The following is an 18,364-nucleotide window of genomic DNA, read 5'->3' as shown; positions in this document are numbered from 1 at the left end:
CGAACAGAACTAGCAACAGGCAGGTTTATAACGAACGAAGGGAAGATAGAAGGGAGTATACACCAGTAAAATCTTCCCTTCCACGGAATTCTTGGGTTCCAAAACACCACAGGGACGATATACCACAATGGAGGAATAGAACAACATCCAGAGTTGATAACTGTGGTGGTCCAAACTTTGAGGATAACCAGAGAGCAACCTACTCTAGATGGGAATCCAAGAATAGGTATAGGACCTTAGAACAAGATCCATCAACATCTTCCTCTTCTTTTTTAGAGAGAAGAGGGCCACCCAGAGGTTGGAATTAAAACCTACCCACAGGGGTAAAAGAGGGGGGATTAAAAAAGCCAAAAAAAGCAGAAATCTAAGAAGGAGAAGAAAAAATCCACCTAGCCTGGATTCTCAGGAATTGAATGTACCCACTAATGCTGAGAAGATAAAAATCTTCAATCTCAGCAGTCATCGACTTTTAGAGGAAGAAAGGAGCCTCCTGGAAAAGGGGCTTAAATTTGCCCCTGCAACCAAAATAGATGACTTTCAAATATATATAGATACACAGAAGTTTGTGAGGAAATTAACCCTCAAAAAATTCTACAAATTAAAAACAAAGGAAGGTGATATGGTTAATGATATTTTGGATACAAGGTTCAAACCCAAATCAATTTTTTTGCCCCACTTATCTTAAAGGCAATTTTATAGAAACCTTCAGCCTATTGGTGAAATAAGATCTCGAAAAATTACAACAAAATCCCATTAAATACAATCTCACTAATAAGGAGAGAAAGGCCCTAATACAATTGAAATCAGATACCAATCTTATTATCAAACCCACAGACAAGGGGGGAGGGGTGGTACTGTTAAATATCGATGATTATGAGAAAGAAGTGTATCGCCAATTGGGTGACACAGACACTTATAAAAAATTAAGGGGAAATCCAACGAATAGGATTTCACTTAAAATTAAAGAACTCATCGATAAATATAACAAAAAAGGGACCTTAACGGATAACGAATCTAAGTTTTTGTTTATCGAAAATCCAGTGGTCCCCACCTTATATGTACTGCCCAAGATACATAAAAATCTTACCCACCCCCCAGGACGACCCATTGTGTCGGGGATTGAGTCCATCACGTCCAATCTATCACAATGGATTGATCACCACCTTCAACCCTTAGTGGTACGCAATCCTTCACATCTTAAAGATACTAGAGACACACTTGAGTTTCTTAATAAGATAAAATGGGAAGATGACTACTTCTTAATAACAGCTGATGTCAGCTCCCTCTACACCATTATTGACCATCAACAGGGTGTAGAGGCAGTTTGTACCAAACTTATGACCACAACGTTGGATGCTTCCCTCCAAGAACTCATTCGAGAGGGTATATCATTTATATTAAATAACAACTATTTTGTTTTCAAAAATGAGTTCTTTATCCAAAGGAGAGGGACCGCCATGGGCACCAGGTTCGCCCCCAGCTACGCCAATATTTTTATGGGCGTGTGGGAGGATGAGGTAGTATGGACCAACAACCCTCATGGGGCGAACCTGGTGGCCTGGCGAAGATACATAGACGATATCATTTTTATTTGGAAAGGGAGCAGAGAAGACTTAGAATCCTTTTGTGTATACCTAAATTCCAATAATAGAAATATAGAATTAACATTTAAAATTGATAGACAACAGGTGGATTTCTTGGACCTTAATATTTATGTAGAGGAAGGGGCTCTAAAAACAAAAAACTTCATTAAGCCCACCGACTCTAGGGCATATATTCAAAGGGATAGTTGCCATCATGACAGCTGGCTAAAGTCCGTACCCATAGGCCAATTCAAGAGACTACGACGCAACTGTACAGAGTCCTCTGTATTTATTCAACAGGCAGGGGAGATGAAAGAAAACTTCGTAGCCTGTGGGTACGATGAGAAAATTGTCCTTAAGTCACTTGAAATTGCCCAAAATACTGATAGAAACGATTTAATATGTAAGGAAAGAGAAACAAAAAGAGATGATGAGAGATTTAAGTGGGCATTCATAACCCAGTTCACCTCACAACATAAACAAGTAGAGGGGGTGTTGAAAAAACATTGGAATTTGTTAAAAAGGGATCCCATCATTGGAAATGAGATTCCGGATAAACCTATCTGTATATTCAGAAGAGCACCAAATCTGAAATCACAGTTGGTCAAGAGTCTATGTCCCACACCTTTAGGTACCCCTAAGATAACATCTAAAGGTTTCTACAGGTGTGGGGATTGTATGCGCTGTAAGAATGTGAAAAACACCTTCGGAAATAAAAAGGAGAGTGTTGAGATAAATGGGAGAACTTGTAAGATCCAGGAATTTATTACGTGTAATTCCAATAATGTAGTATACTGTATAGAGTGCTCATGCCATTTGTTCTACATTGGTAGGACGAGTAGGCCATTGAAAATTCGCATAAGCGAACACCTACGTAATATTAAAAAAGGCATGGAAACTCACGCGTTACCTGCTCACTTCAAGGAAAAACATAACAGCGATGTAAAGCATGTTATTAATTTTTATGGCCTTAGAAGAGTTTGTGGGGACATAAGACATAGTGATACCAGTAAGAAACTGGCTAAAACAGAAATGAATATGATTCACCACTACAAAACATTGATACCGGATGGTATCAATAAGGATTTCGAATTAAAGTGGTTTTTGTAGTTTATGTACCATTTTATAATGTATCATTTATATTTTTCTATTGAATGAATTTTAATTATGTATTTTTTTATTAGGGTGTTTTTTGATGGAGATTGCATAAAATATTATGAATTAAAATCTCTGTTGGATATCGGATACAAAGAGGGCTACCGTCAGTTAAGATATGGAGATACCAGAAATGAATCTCCATATAGATACAACATAGTCTCCGCAAACGGACTCTTGGAATCCACATCACGTTTTCCCTAAATCCCCGATAAGTCTGATAGAACGAGGAGGACTGTGATGGAGGACGGAACTTCCGGCGCGACGTCAGTAATGTTGATACGGCGGACGTCACTTCCGGAAGTACGAACGGAGATAACACACACGGCCGCAAAGAGGACGGAACGTGATGACATACATACACGGACATTGGCTGAATCTGGCGGGTTCTTCATTTGTATCACGATCTTTGCAAATCCATGAAATGGACTATTTTTCTGGGATTCGATCTGTTTATATACATATAGGGAACAGTGCTAGTGAATCCATGTCTAGTTTTAGGGAAAGTTTATCCAGACCATTGGCGGGTATAAATAGCCTGCTGTATGCTCATTTTCCATATGCCTCGAGGAAGATACTACGTATCGAAACGCGTTGGCAAGGAAAGTGACCAGACAGAGGGACCCCTACCTAGGATTTGGAGGCTGAGATCCAGGGACGCCTGTAACTCCTATTCCATGCTCATATTGTCCACCTTTTAAAGTGGACAACAACATCAGGTAGGAGTCCCATTTACTGCATTTTCGGATTGTATTGTGTGGGTACAGGGAGAGTCTGTCCCACATTGTGTTTTAATAAATTATTTGGAGTTTTTACACTATGGAGATTTTCTCTTCTTAATTTTATGACTGTGAGAGAGATATCTTCTAAAGAGAAGTCACCGGGAGGAAAAGCTGATTAGCCCACATTGTGTCTATCCTTCCTTAAAAGCTGAATTGTCTGCATATGTGTAGACCACCATAAGGGGTACGAGTAACCGCCTAAATACAGATACTCGTTTATTGAGGACATTACAGTATTACACTGTGTATATATGTTTTTTGTTTTGAGGTATTGAAGACTACTGATTCACAAAATTATTGAACAAGAAGACCCAACTCCTTGATCAGTCTAAAGGAGGATTTGTGCGCTGGTTGTGTGGTGGTATTTCTCTTTGACATTGTATTTGTTTGGGGTGCGGGTGTCACTCCTCCATTCACACATTAGCAGCCATTTCTGCGCAGTGGTGAGACTCCATCTTTTTAGAACTTGACATCATTGATGGGTCAATGAATTCTGAATTATACCAAAATATTCTAAAGGAAAATGTCAGGACATCTGTCCATGAGCTGCATCCCAAGACAATTTGGGTCTAGCAGCAAGGCAATGACCCAAAGCACACAAGTAAAATTCCTCCAAGCTGATGTTCAGGACTAATCAACAATTACTGGAAACGTTTACATACAGTTGTTGCTGCACAAGGGGGTCATACCAGATACTGAATCAAAGTTTCACATACTTTTGCCATTCACCGATATGTGATATTGGATAATTTTCCTCAATAAAAAGTTAGCATGTCTCATTTTTTTTCTTATTTGTTTGATTTGGTTCTCTTTATCTACTTTTAGGACTTGTGTGAAAATATGAGGTAGTTTTAGGCCAAATTCCAGCAGAAATATAGAAAATTCTGAAGGGTTCACAAACTTTCAAGCACCTTGCAGCTGAGCATTTTTTTGTAACTGTTCTATTCGTACTGCCTCTGAGTTTTCCTAAAGAACTCTGCACATTGGCTACTGGCCCAAGGAATCCTACTACTAAATTCAAATAAGTTCACATATAAAACAGGGGGATGTGGTTATGTGACCAGCGGTCAGGAAACCACCGGTCACATTACCGATGACGGAATCCAGAACACTTTAACGTCCAACAGTCAGCATGCCGACTAGCATAGACTATTCATACTCGGGGGTGTCCACGACACCCACTAAGTGGGAATAGAACCTGTGGTAAGCGCAGCAAGCCCGCAAGGGTCTTCGTTGCGCTCCCACCCTCCACCCCCATCCCACCCCCCACACTGCTGGCATTCCAAACCTCGGGATCCCGGCCTCGGTATGGTGACTGGTGGAATCCCAAACGCCGGTCACCCATACCCAACCCAAAATAGGAGCTATAGGATGACAGAATAAACTTTAAGTAGAGGAAGTCAGTGTAAATTCTCCCAAACCAGGACAGCTTCAGTGATAACCACATTTTAAAGTCAGCTTTAGACTTGACTAACAGAGGGGGAAAGTTGAGACAAAACAGGTTTGAGTTATAACTGGTAAGGGTGACCCCATGGTATCTGAATTGGGGGGAATGCCATTTGAATGGGAGCACACGCTGAAACTCTACATTGACATGGCATGGAGTAGAGACATTCAGAGCCACAGAATTAGTTACATTAATTTTAACAGCAGGACCATGTATAAATCCCACCTGGTCTCGATGAAGCAGCCCCAGAAGAACACAGAGACAATTGGTGACCTATTTAGCAAACAACTTAAGATAGGTGTTCAAAAAAGATTAGTCTGTTACATGAGCACTGTTGGGTCTTTTCCTTCCTTAGGGAAAATAGAAATATGGGTTTTAAGGCACTATGTGTTAAACTTAAGACTATGTTGTACTGTATATTTTAGGATTTCTGTAGAACTGTGGACTCACCATCTGGAGGCTGCTGTTGAGGCAGTACTCTGATGGGATAATAAACAGAAGAGCGATCTCCAAGCGCTGCTATATGAGATTCAGATCCGTATATTTCCGTGGTCCTCAAAGAAAAAACATAATACAAGATACATCCATTAACGGATTCCAAAACTTTCTATAGATCTTAAATTCCGTCACCGGAAACTGACCTGTATTAAAAAAAGATGCGATCCCATAAAGGTTTTTTTGAAACTCCATATATCTGAATAGTGTAACATCAAGCTTATAACATATGGCCCATCTGAATACGTCTTACCTTTATAATAAGCTCTATGTGCACTGAAAGGTATCTTTGGGTCCTTGCTTGTGTGTGGACCTCCTATACCCCGAACAGACGGCTCCAACGTACTCGATAGAACAGCAGGTTTTTTATATAAAAAATATTTCTTATTCCATCTTAGATAAGATAAAATTTTATTTCACAAACACTGTGAAACATAAAAAAACATAAAAAGTCAAAAAACATACAAACAGGAGGCTCCCTAATATAGACTGGCGAAGCCACTTCCACTTGCACCCCTCAGATGGAATGGGGGAATGTTACCAACCAATATGAGATTAGAATGAACAATACCCATAAAATGGGTACCAACATCAGCGGTGTGGTCAAGCCCGGGGTCTTCCTGTAATGGCACCAACGCATTTTGGATACAATCCTTCCTCAGGGTGTATAGTGGAAATGACCCCCCTGGTCCTTTTATATCTCTTGGCATTATCAAATGTCTATGTCAGCCAATGGGGTATCACTACCTTCAAAACATATAAATATCTCATACATAATACTTTAACATTTCTAATACAATAACATACACATATATGTATACCAATACTGCTGTCCATCTAATATTATGCTCAAATACGTCTATATAAATTCATAAATATATTTAATTGGTTTTATGCAAAGTCCGGAACAGGTACATTGGATAATATTTTCCAGTGAATAAGCATCCCACTCCAAGGTGGTGGTGTCCATAATTTCCATGTATCACACCTATCATGTGATTTCATACATTGTCCTGAAGCCACCCCTTTAAGATCTTGGCTGTGTGCTTAGAGTCATTGTCCTGCTGAAAGATGAACTGTTACCCAAGTCTGAGATCAAGAGCACTCTGGAGCAGGTTTCATCTAGGATGTCTCCGTACTTTGCTGCATTCATCTTTCCCTCTATCCTGACTAGTCTCCCAGTTCCTGCCGCTGAAAAACATCCCCACCACCATGATTCACTGTAGAGATGGTATTGGCCTGGTGATGAGCGGTGCTTGGTTTGCTCCAAACATGACGCCTGGCATTCACGCCAAAGAGTTCAATCTTTGTCTCATCAGACCAGAGAATTTTGTTTCTCATGGTCTGAGAGTCCTTCAGGTGCATTTTGGCAAACTCCAGGTGGGCTGCCATGTGCTTTTTACTAAGGAGTGGCTTCCGTCTGGTCACTCTACCATACAGGCCTGATTGGTGGATTGCTGCAGAGATGGTTGTCCTTCTGATAGGTTCTCCTCTCTCCACAGAGGAATTCTGTAGCTCTGACAGAGTGACCATCAGGTTCTTGGTCACCTTCCTGACTAGGGCCCTTCTCCCCCGATCACTCAGTTTAGATGGCCGGCCAGTTCTAGGAAGAGTCCTGGTGGTTTCGAACTTCTTCCATTTATGGATGATGGAGGCTACTATTCTCATTAAGTCCTTCAAAGCAGAAGATATTTCTCTGTACCATTCCCCAGATTTGTGCCTCGAAACAATCCTGTCTCAGAGATCTACAGACAATTCCTTTGATTTCATGCTTGGTTTGTGCTCAGACATGCACTGTCAAGTGTGGGACCTTATATAGGGTGTAATTCAGACCTGATCGCTAGGGTGCATTTTTTGCATCCCTGCAATCAGGTAGTCACCACCTACAGGAAAGGGGGAATTTGCTGTGCAGGTGTGCGATCGCATGTGCAGGAGAACTGCACAAACAGAAGTTTCTGCAGTCTCTGCACAGCCCAGGACTTACTCAGCCACTGCGATGATCGGGGCCGGAGCTGACAACATGATTCCTCTAAAAAAAAAAAAGGTCAGTTGCCACACACAAACGCCCTCTTCCTGTCAATCTTCTTGTGATCGTTGGTGCAATTGGATTTTTCACATCAACCCATCGCTTCCCGGCGCTCCCCGGCACTGCGGACTGTCGAGCCTGCACATTGCGGTGCATGTACAGTTCAAACCTGATCGCCTGCTGGGTGAAAATGTACAGCAGCGATCAGGTCTGAATTAGCCCCATAGACAGGTGTGTGCCTTTCCAAATCATGTCCAATCAATTGAATTTACCACAGGTGGACTCCAGTTAAGCTGTAGGAACATCTCAAGAATGATCAGTGGAAACAGGATGCACCTGAGCACAATTTTTTTATGCTTCATGACAAAGGCTGTGAATACTTATGTACATGTGATTTCTTAGTTTTTTATATTTAAAACTTTGTTTCACATTGTCATTATGGGGTATTGGGGGTAATTCCAAGTTGATCGCAGCAGGATTTTTGTTAGCAATTGGGCAAAACCATGTGCACTACAGGGGAGGCAGATATAGCATGTGCAGAGAGAGTTAGATTTGGGTGGGGTGTGTTCAATCTGCAATCTAATTTGCAGTGTAAAAATAAAGCAGCCAGTATTTACCCTGCACAGAAATAAAATAACCCACCCAAATCTAACTCTTTCTGCACATGTTATATCTGCCTCCCCTGCAGTGCACATGGTTTTGCCCAATTGCTATCAAAAATCCTGCTGCGATCAACTTGGAATTACCCCCATTGTGTGTAGAATTTTGAGGTAAAAGATTAATTTATTCCATTTTGGATTAAGCCTGTAACATAACAAAATGTGAAAAAAGTGAAGCCCTGTGAATACTTTCCGGATGCACTGTATTTCTGGCCTCTCTTTGAGTCCAGAAGTGGATGGTCATTAATGTTCTTGTGAAGGACTCTGAGGTCCTGCTTCTGGACCATCTGCTCAGCATTGAGTCTACAGTGTTCAGATTTGTTATCTGTCAGGTTGTTATTATTATTAGTATATCTGTATCTTAACCTTGTAGTTTCAGCTGCTGATTTATGGACTCTGATTTATGCCATTAGTACTTTCTGCTGCTGTCTGCATATTTTGCCTGTATCCCTTGGTCTGTGCATTTGTTTTGTATTAGTTGACTCACCATCCTGCAAGAGCCCTATGCTACCCTGCATTCACATGTGTTGTTATGCATATTGGGCCTCATTCCGAGTTGATCGCTTGCTAGCAACTTTTTGCAGAGCTGCGATCAGGTTAAAACTCGTTAAAACTGCGCATGCGTATGCACCGCAATGTGCAGGAGTGTCGTACGGGTACAAAGAGGATCGGTGCTGGGCGATGGATTTAACGAAGAATCCATTCAAACAGCCGATCGCAAGGTGATTGACAGAAAGAGGGCATTTATGGGTGCCAACTGACCGTTTTCTGGGAGTGTTTGGGAAAACGCAGGCGTGTCCAAGCGTTTGCAGGGCGGGTGTCTGACGTCAATTCCGGGACCAAAAAGACTGAAGTGATCGCAGCGGCTGAGTAAGTCCAGAGCTACTCAGAAACTGCAAAAAACTTTTTAGCACCGCTCGGCTGCAAAAGCGTTTGCACACTTGCAAAGCGAAAATACACTCCCCCATAGGTGGCGAGTATCTGACTGCAGTGCAGCAAAAAGTTGCTAGCGAGCGATCAACTCGGAATGAGGGCCATTCTGAACAGTGTCTATGGTTATTCTGAAAATGTATGCCATTAAATGGACACCGTTTTAAGGGGTCATAATGGTGTTTGTGACCACAAAGGTGTTGTCCAACAGCCTTTATAACCGTTTTCTGCTTTACTGTCTGCATTTGGTTTATGAACACATGTTAAAAAAAAATACAGAATGACCAGCTTAAAATTACAAAGCCTGCTGCTGAACACTTGTGGTCTATATCTCTGAGTTTAGGTGACAGTGTTGAATCATAACACTTTGAGGAACAAAGCATCTGCCACTGTCAAAATGAGGGGCATAGGGGAGTCTCAAAAGTTATAGAATAGCCCACTGGAAAACCACTGGGTCCTGGACTTTACCAGATGGAGTGGCTGATAGAGACATCTCTAGTTCTTCACTCATGAATTAATTTTCAAGACTCCAATAGGCTTCTACAGGAATGTGGGTGTAGCAAACAGATTGAAGGTAGTTCCTAATTTTGTCTTTAAGAGAGGGTTCTTCAGACATGGGGTAATCTTATTTTTAAATTTAATGTTTCATATAGTATGTCTGAAAGGTTTCAGCAATTCTGGGGAAAGGGGATTCTTGTCCCACTAGAATCACAAGCAGTCTATGCATAAGTCTTGGACCTCTTAAGTCTTAATGATTTGGCAAGCTTGTTGCCTGTCTTATTACCAAAAGTAAATTTTATGTTGGCATCTACACATGTCTAGTTTGGTCTAATTGCCAAAAAGTTTATTATGGGCCATCCTAACAGCAGTTAGCTCCCTATAAGTATCTAAATAGAGAGACATTTTATGCGACATTTCTAACATCCTAATCTGTTCCAAGAGTTGAGATTGCATAGCTGACTTTTACTTCTTGAGTTAGGTGTCAATTTGAATACATTTCCCTCTAATAACACACTTGATCTTGACTTCAGTAATACCTGGCATATTGTTTAGTGCCTTGTTGTCAATTATGGCTGAAGCAGGCTCAGCACAGAGGCCTGGGTCATTGAGGAAAAGCTTGTTGAACCATCAAGACCAAGGCCGGTTAGGGCTAGACCATGGGATTTGATCATTTCCAATTTCAGAGTATAAATGCAGATATCTATGGTCCGCTAGAAAATAGGTCAACTAACTTGTGGTCATGAAGGAGCTCACAAACTTTAGGATGATTATGCAGAGGGACATGAGAGGAAGTCGAGGAGCAATCAAGATGCAATGGCCACATGAAGTTTCCACTGACAATTAAAGTCCCTTCTCTCAGTGGCTCGAGAAGTTGCAAATCCTACAAAGGAACAGTGGCTGCTGCTGATGAAGGAAGTAAAAGTTATAACTTTTTACAGAGCTTACAATTACAGATCTGACCCCTATCTTCTTCTAAAATATGATAAGAGACTTCAAAAAGAAGCAACCTATGAAAGAACAGGATTGTAACTCCCATGGATTTACTAGCAAAATTGTTGTCACAGAAAATGTGAGGGTAGTATTGATCACTTAGTTTGGTGAGAAATGCAACTTAAAGTGAAATTCTTGTAAAAATGCAATGTCTTCCTTATTCAGACAACATTTTCTAAATAAGCTGGAGTGTTTTTTGTGTATATTGAGTATCTTCATATTATGAGAATATAACTTAAAAAAATCAGTTGTGGAAGTAGCCATGGAACCAAGAGGTAAAGGTGACCAAGTAATGTTGGCCATAGAAACATCCCCACAGAAGAGCAAATAAGAGTACCACAGATGGAGAAGGTAGTGGGACATAAGTAGCATAGGAGGATAGGGGAATAATAGGGGTAAGTGGGAAAGAAGGAGAGCATACAAGAAAGAAAATGTCACACAATGAATAAACCATAGTTAAAAAAAAACAGGAAAACAGAAATTGGAGATTAAGGACCTTATTCAGCTTCAGTTTTTCGATTTTAGCAAAACTGCAACTGCTTGCGATCGCAAACTGGAGGCCACCAAGCATAGGGCAAGACTGTCCAGCATGCTAACATCAGCCAGCGATGTGATCGCTATTCAATGGAAATCACATTTCTGATTAAGTGTAGCTCGCCTGCCTCCGCAGTCTGGCTGTGAAGGCAGTCAGGCTGCTGCCAATTTCGCCCTTGCAGTGGCCACGTGTGACATCACATGGCTGCCCCAAACCCGCATCCATTTCCATTGCCACGCTCCCGCAATGCCTAGTCGACGCCATGCCTCGAGCCCATGAATGCATCTGCCTGTCAATCAGGCAGAGGGCATTCACATCAATGCAATGTGATTGCATTGACTGGCCCACAAATGAGCATATCAGGACCTGCACGTGCGCTCTAAGTCTCCAGGCGGCATAATAAAATCACATTGCATTAGTTGGTCTTGTTGAATAAGTCCCTAAGTCCTCGGTCAATGCAAACAGGCAGCAAAATGGTACCATGATGAGAAAGTGGAAAGTGGATTAACCAAACTGGGTAGGGTGGCAGCGCAAACTGTCTGGATCAGCAAAACCCTAGAGTAACGAGTACAAGAGAAGAAAGGAAAACTTGTATTGAAAATATCCCCAAAAAAGAAAAACAGAGATTTTAAGTCATATATGTGAATGCAGTAAAGAATTCTAGGATCTAACTTGATCTAACTCTAATTGCAAAATAATTAGTTAACACAAGGTAACAGATACCTGACAGGGAACAAACAATAACATACCTTAACATGGCAAACATGGATATGTGAGAACACCAGAGTGGATATATAACAAATAGCAATTCTGAGTTTCACCAACAAGACAAACATCAAGTAAACCAAAGGACCACCAGCGGGCGGCATTCGATATCCCGCTTGGAATATCCTGGTGCTCTGCATACCGGCGCCGGGATCCCTACCGCCGGGTTACCGACAATTATTCTCCCTCTTGGGGTGTCCACGGCACCCACGGAGAAAGAATAAATAGCATTGCGCACTTAGCGCACCGCCGTGCCCGCAGCGTGGTGAGTGCAAAGGGGCTCTTTTGCGCTCGCCTTGCTGCCGACATTCCTGCGGTCGGGATCCCATAACATACTACACCCCCACCAGCACATGGCCATCAGTTCACCTGATGAGAGGACATGCATCGTTTAACTCCTTGCATTGCAAGCCATTGCTCATGAGGTGAAAGAGGGTGAGGAAGTTCCAGGTGAGAACTCATCATCATGGACAAAGAGCATGGTGGGCATGGTATAACAATATGACAATGTCATGATCCGCATCTGTGATCTCATTGAAGATTTTTGTGAGGGTGTCAATGATACCAATGCATTGGACACCTTGTGGGAAACCAGAAGAAGAAAGTAAGTAGTTTACTAGGGTGCCGGGACTCAAACAATTTTTATTGAACGTTTATCTCTTTTTTGGTATGCATTAAAATAACTTAACTTAAAGAACTTATATGTTAAAATGGTTAAATATAAAATAAAGGATAATGAAAAAGAAGAGAAAAAGTGTGTATAATAAAATTATCCAACATTAACTGTTGTCTATTTGTTTTTTTTTTAAATCAATTCAATGCGAGCACAGTGGCTATTATGTTTTACAAATTATCTTGTTGCTCGTATATTCCACTAAGGCCATATGCCTATTAGTGTTCTTCAGTTTGCATTAGGGGTAACAATTGTAATTGGTTCTGGCGTTACAGATTCATGCACAAAGTCTTATCTGAAGTGCTCTATTACCACACAATGTATTTCTCAATGTCTGATATCATTATAGACTATTTGGGTGGCTTTTAGTGGTAGTATCTATAGTTACAGTCAGTTAATATAGCTGCTATATAATGATATCTAGGATACTATAAACTCACTGTATTTCAGTAACAACTTCAGTGAGTGAGCATAAACTAGTCAGCTGTTTATTGCAGTCTACACATTCTTATTACCGCTGTTAGTATTATACCATAGAGATTTTGATCAAGCTTCTGTGTTATAGTGTCTCCTTAACCAATATCTGTGCATGCGGCTATAATCAGTGTTATGACTGCTACAACCAAGTGAAGCCCGCACCTCTGGCGGCTTGTGGCGTAGGCTATTCCCTCTCAATGACCGGACTATGCCGCTTCTACCCCCACATGCCAGCTCTGTGTGGTGTGCCTCTCTGCCTATGGTCACGCTAGCTCCTTCAGCTGCCTGTGAAGTCAGCTATTCCTTAACAGTAATCAGACTGAGTGCTGGTGCTTACACAGACTGGCTCTATGTGCTGCGCACTCCTATCATGTACTCAGACATTGGCAACAGTTTCCACATTATTAATGATTTAACAACAGTTACAGAGAGCCAACAGCTCTTTCACTGATGTTTCATGCCTTGACAAAGCCTTATCGGTGAAACAGCTGTTGCTCTCTGTAACTGCTGTTAAATCATTTCCCAAAGACGTTTCTCCAATCCAAGAAGTTTTGCTTAGAAGGGAGATCTTACTTAGTAGGCAGGGAGCAAATATGGGAAAGTATTTCTGCCAAAATAGCACCAGGAACACTGTCAACATCTATTCAGGCCAGTTAAGCCATGCAGTGAGTGCTTTCCAGTAATTGAGGTGAATCAGAGGAGGGCTGGGTAGCTTCTGAAGAAGAATCAGCATGAGGGGTTAAATAACAAAACAGATTAGGTTGCATTAGGTCATCGCTCTACATCCTGGTAGTCTACTTCTGCACACCATTCTTATATTTCCCCATTCAGGAGGCTGAAAATAGCCTCTGAGGAGGATCCAGTCCCCCATAATGTGTGGGCAGGTCAAGGGGTCATGGTCTGGAGAGGAAGTGGAAGTCAAGCCATATGGGATAGATGGTGAATGGCACAGGTATATTAGAGGCTAAGAATGTACTGGTACTGAGGAGTCGAAAACAACATATGCTATGCATTAAAGTAACTGGTCAAAGTACATGGTCGTAGCAGCAAGGAAGCTGCAGGCAGGTGCAAGAGTATACTGAAATGGAGGAGGTTAAGCAGCTGGTAAAGCAACACAAGAAATTAAACATTTGGGAGCTGAATTCTCAGAAGCCACCAGCAGGCAGAGAGCAGGAGAGGCCTTGGGAAGAATCGCATCTATCAGCTCACAAGAGACAGCAGGCAGGTTAGTTTAGAGACAATTCCTCACAGTAGACTCCTCCACCAGAGCTCAGAGGCCATACCTCACAACTGTCCTGATTTTGTTGAGACAGACCTTTATGGGCACTGTCCTGCTATCCCAACCATGGGCTGCAGTGTCCCACAGTGGGGAGAATTAGGAGGCCACTCTCACTCACTGCTCTGCGTTGTGCTTGACATTTATTCACAAGTGATAAGGACTGAAGGCATTGCAGCAGATACTGGAGTTCTGGGCATGTCCTGAGAGAGATGGAAAAAGGGGGTGTGGATAATGGATATGAAATTTCTTGTGAAGTTGGGAGGTATGGCAGAAGCTGTGCATAGAATTCCCAAACCCCTGGGAGGAGAGCAAGACCCAGCAGCAGGACAGGAGGAGAGGCAGCCCAGTGTCAGCCACAAAGAATGCGTAGCACTGCTGTATCTGCAGCCTGTGTCAGCTACAGGACAGGCGGTTGTGGCACTGACAGAACTTTAGCCCAGGAGGAGGTACTGAGCCTTGAAGAGAGAAAAAGTGGAAAGTGCCCCAGGCACTGCCACCTAAAGTACATATATACCTCAGCCACCTACCTCTCATACATATATGCTCCTACCCCAGCCACCTCCCTCTCACACATACAGATGGAGCTAATCAGGCTCTGTCTGTGCCTGGGCACGGCTGCCTAGGTGCGCCCATCGCAGTGCACGTCCGTGATGGGCATGCATCCTAATTCACTTTAATGGGAGTGTCTCTGTGCATGTCAGGAACTGGTGCAGAATCCGGAATTCGGGATCAGGTACCAAGTGGTTGACGTTACCCAGAACAGAGGCGCGGAGTCTAACACGCCGGAAGGTTTTCACCAGGGAACCCCGCAAGGGGATATGGGCTTCGTGGCTTCCGACGTGCCGGTCGCGGCCCCCTGTCTGGGTCACTTGATACCTGAACTGGACTGGAGTTATGGTAGAGGTGTTGTATATGACCAACCGCAGGGATACACAGGAACAAACAGAAACTGGAGAAGGTGGCAGGGTGCACACGGCCAGATGGTACGCTGTGGCCGTGGAGATGGAACAGCAGCAGGCACTCCAGGGGTGACACAGGAGGTAGCGGCAGTCGGCAGACTAAAGTTGTCAGCAAGATGTTGAAGCTGGAATTCAATACTGGAACAAGGCAATACCCACTGGACAGATGAACTGAGACCAGAGAGGAAGCAGAACACCACATGGAGTAGTTATAACTGGCAAAGCCTCTTGGGATTGAGAGGCTTAAAAGAACAGGCTGGACCAATCAGTTGTGAGCACCAGACAGGCCCCCAGTAACTGATATAACATGCAGCTGCAGTGCAGACTGAGCAGGCTGACAAGCTGAATAGTAGTTTCCAGCTAACGAGCTGTAATCACAGAATCCAGACACCTGTGAAGTCAGTTGCTGAGTGCAGGAGCAAAGGCACTGGGAGACAACTATGCAGGAGCTAGCTGTGACCTGTAGTTCCACAAACTGAAGCAAAGGTAATTTATAACAAAAACAAAACATGAGTGCTCAGGATTGTAACAGTGCGCTCCCATAGTGAGGCTAGGTGCCGGATTGCCTAGTCCCACAAGGAGTGCACACCTGCGATGGAACCGCACTAGATGAGTGTGGCTCCATCTGTATAGATACCTTAGCCCTGTCTCAGTCACCTTAGAATGATACATAAATACTCTTTATGGCAGCTCCACCTCACTCACACACATATACCCCAACCACCTCCCTCTCACACACATATACCCAGACCTGTATCAGCCATTTCCCTATCACACACATATACCACAGCCACCTACCGCTCACACATATATAGCCAGTCCAGCCTTAGCCATCTCCCTCTCACACTCATAAGCCCCAGATACATACATATCACACATATATGTTCCTTTCCCAGCCACCTTCTTCTCACACACATATACTTCAGCCACCTACCTATCACATATGTATGCTCATGTCCCAGCCACCTCTCTCTCACACATTTATATACCATAACCTTGCCTCAGACACCTCAGAATAAAACATACTGTAAATAACCTCAGGGCAGCTCTACTTCACTTGCACACATACACAAATACCCCAACCACCTCCTTCTTACACATATACCCAGCCTTGCCCCAGCCGCCTCCCTCTCACATACAGTATATAGATACCATAGCCAGTGGCGGAACTTGCGCCAGTGCCACCAGTGCATTGCACTGGGGCCCAACGCAGTGAAGGAGCCCAAAGCTGCTGGCATCATAATGAGTCACATTGACTCATTATGATGCCACCCGAACCTTCTCCACTTGCCGCCAGTAACATCGCGCGGCACGCCGCGGCCACCAGCAGTTTAGGCTGTAATAGAGCTGACAGCAGCTCTATTACACTCCGGCTGGAAGAAGAGTAGGGGCCACAATCCTCCCCGCTCCTCAGTCCCTCCCCCCGATTGCTCTGACCTGCGAGTCGACTTGGCTTCCATCGGATCTCCTCTGCTTGAAGCTGTCCTGCTTGCCGCCCGCGCCGGGGATCTCATGACAGCCCCCAGCGTTAAGCCCCAAGATGGAGAGGTTTTCAATGCGCTGCAGTTGGCTGTAAGTAAGCACTGCAAACTGTAATATTTATATCACACTGCCTGTCTATGTCACCCCTCCCTGGTGTTACCCTGTCACCTCTCCCTGGCAGCACCCTGCCTCTCCCTGTCACCCCTCCCTTGTGTCATCCTGCCTCTCCCTGTCACCCCTCCCTTGTGTCATCCTGTCTCTCCCTGTCACCCCTCCCTGGTGTCATCCTGTCACCTCTCCCTGGCAGTACCCTGCGTCTCCCTGTTACCCCTCCAATGTGTCACCCTGCTGTAATGTGTAAAATGGGGACGCTGTCTGCCGTAATGTGTAAAAAGGGGACGCTGTCTGCCGTTATGTGCAAAAAGGGGGACGCTGTCTGCCGTAATGTGTAAAAAGGGACCCTGTCTGCTGTAATGTGTAAAAAGGGGGACGCGGTCTGCCGTAATGTGTAAAAAGAGGACGCTGTCTGCCGTAATGTTCAAAAAGGGCACGCTGTCTGCCGTAATGTTCAAAAAGGGCACGCTGTCTGCCGTAAGTGTAAAAAGGGGACGCTGTCTGCCGTAATGTGTAAAAAGGGGACGCTGTCTGCCGTAATGTGTAAAAAGGGGAATCTGTCTGCCATAAGGTGTAAAAGGGTCTCTACCTGGTGTAGTGGTGCTACTGTGCGGAGTAATTTGAATAACGGAGACTACTGTGCACCATTATATGAATTGGAATTATTTTGTGGCCACACCCCTTTCCCACAAAGCCACGCCTCTATATTTTCTGCGCGCGCCCCAGTTTTACATGGAGTGGGTGGACTCCGATGCCGTTTCTTGCACACAGTGCTAAAATGTCTAGTTACGGCACTGTTGCTAGGTATCCATTTCTCTGGCCCTGAGCAGGTCCCCCTCACCAGATCCTCTCCAGGGGGTGAGGGGGTGGACTTGGATGGGATGAGGTGGGGAGGGGGGTGAAGCATTTTGTCGCACCTGGGCCCACCGCTTGCTAGTTCCGCCACTGACCATAGCCCTGCCTTACCACTGTCAGATAGTTTCCCAGAGGGCTACTTGGTCTGCCATGGTACTATAGACATAATATTGCATTCTCTCTTAAGGTAAATGCGTGGCTCCCATGTGTTCTTATGTATTTGTTTCTCCATATTGTCATATTGTAAAGGAATTAATGAAATGATCGCTAGCTACGAATAGTCATGGTATATGCAATTGCGGTCGAATTCCCGAAATTGTCGAATTTCGGGTCATTTTCGACCAAAAAAAAAAAAATCGCCTATGCAATTCAGTGCTTTCCGACCAAAAAACGGACTTTCAAAATTCGACTTTTTGAAATTCGAATTTTTGCAAATTCGACTTTTCTGCAATGATACAAGTGCTGCAATTCGACCAAAGCATATTCAATTCAAGTTTGGAAATTCGACAGCAGTGCTTTTAGACAGCAAATTCGTCATTTTCAATCCGCCACACTTTGGAGGGTGAAAACAAATAAAAAAAATTTAAACATGTTTTTTTTGTGTTTTTTTGGGGGGGAATAGCAGATCTATTTATATTAGAAGGGATTAGGTACTTT

Source organism: Pseudophryne corroboree, chromosome 6 (genome assembly GCF_028390025.1).
Source record: "Pseudophryne corroboree isolate aPseCor3 chromosome 6, aPseCor3.hap2, whole genome shotgun sequence".
Lineage (NCBI taxonomy): Eukaryota > Metazoa > Chordata > Amphibia > Anura > Myobatrachidae > Pseudophryne > Pseudophryne corroboree.
Note: the sequence above shows the minus strand (reverse complement) of the source record.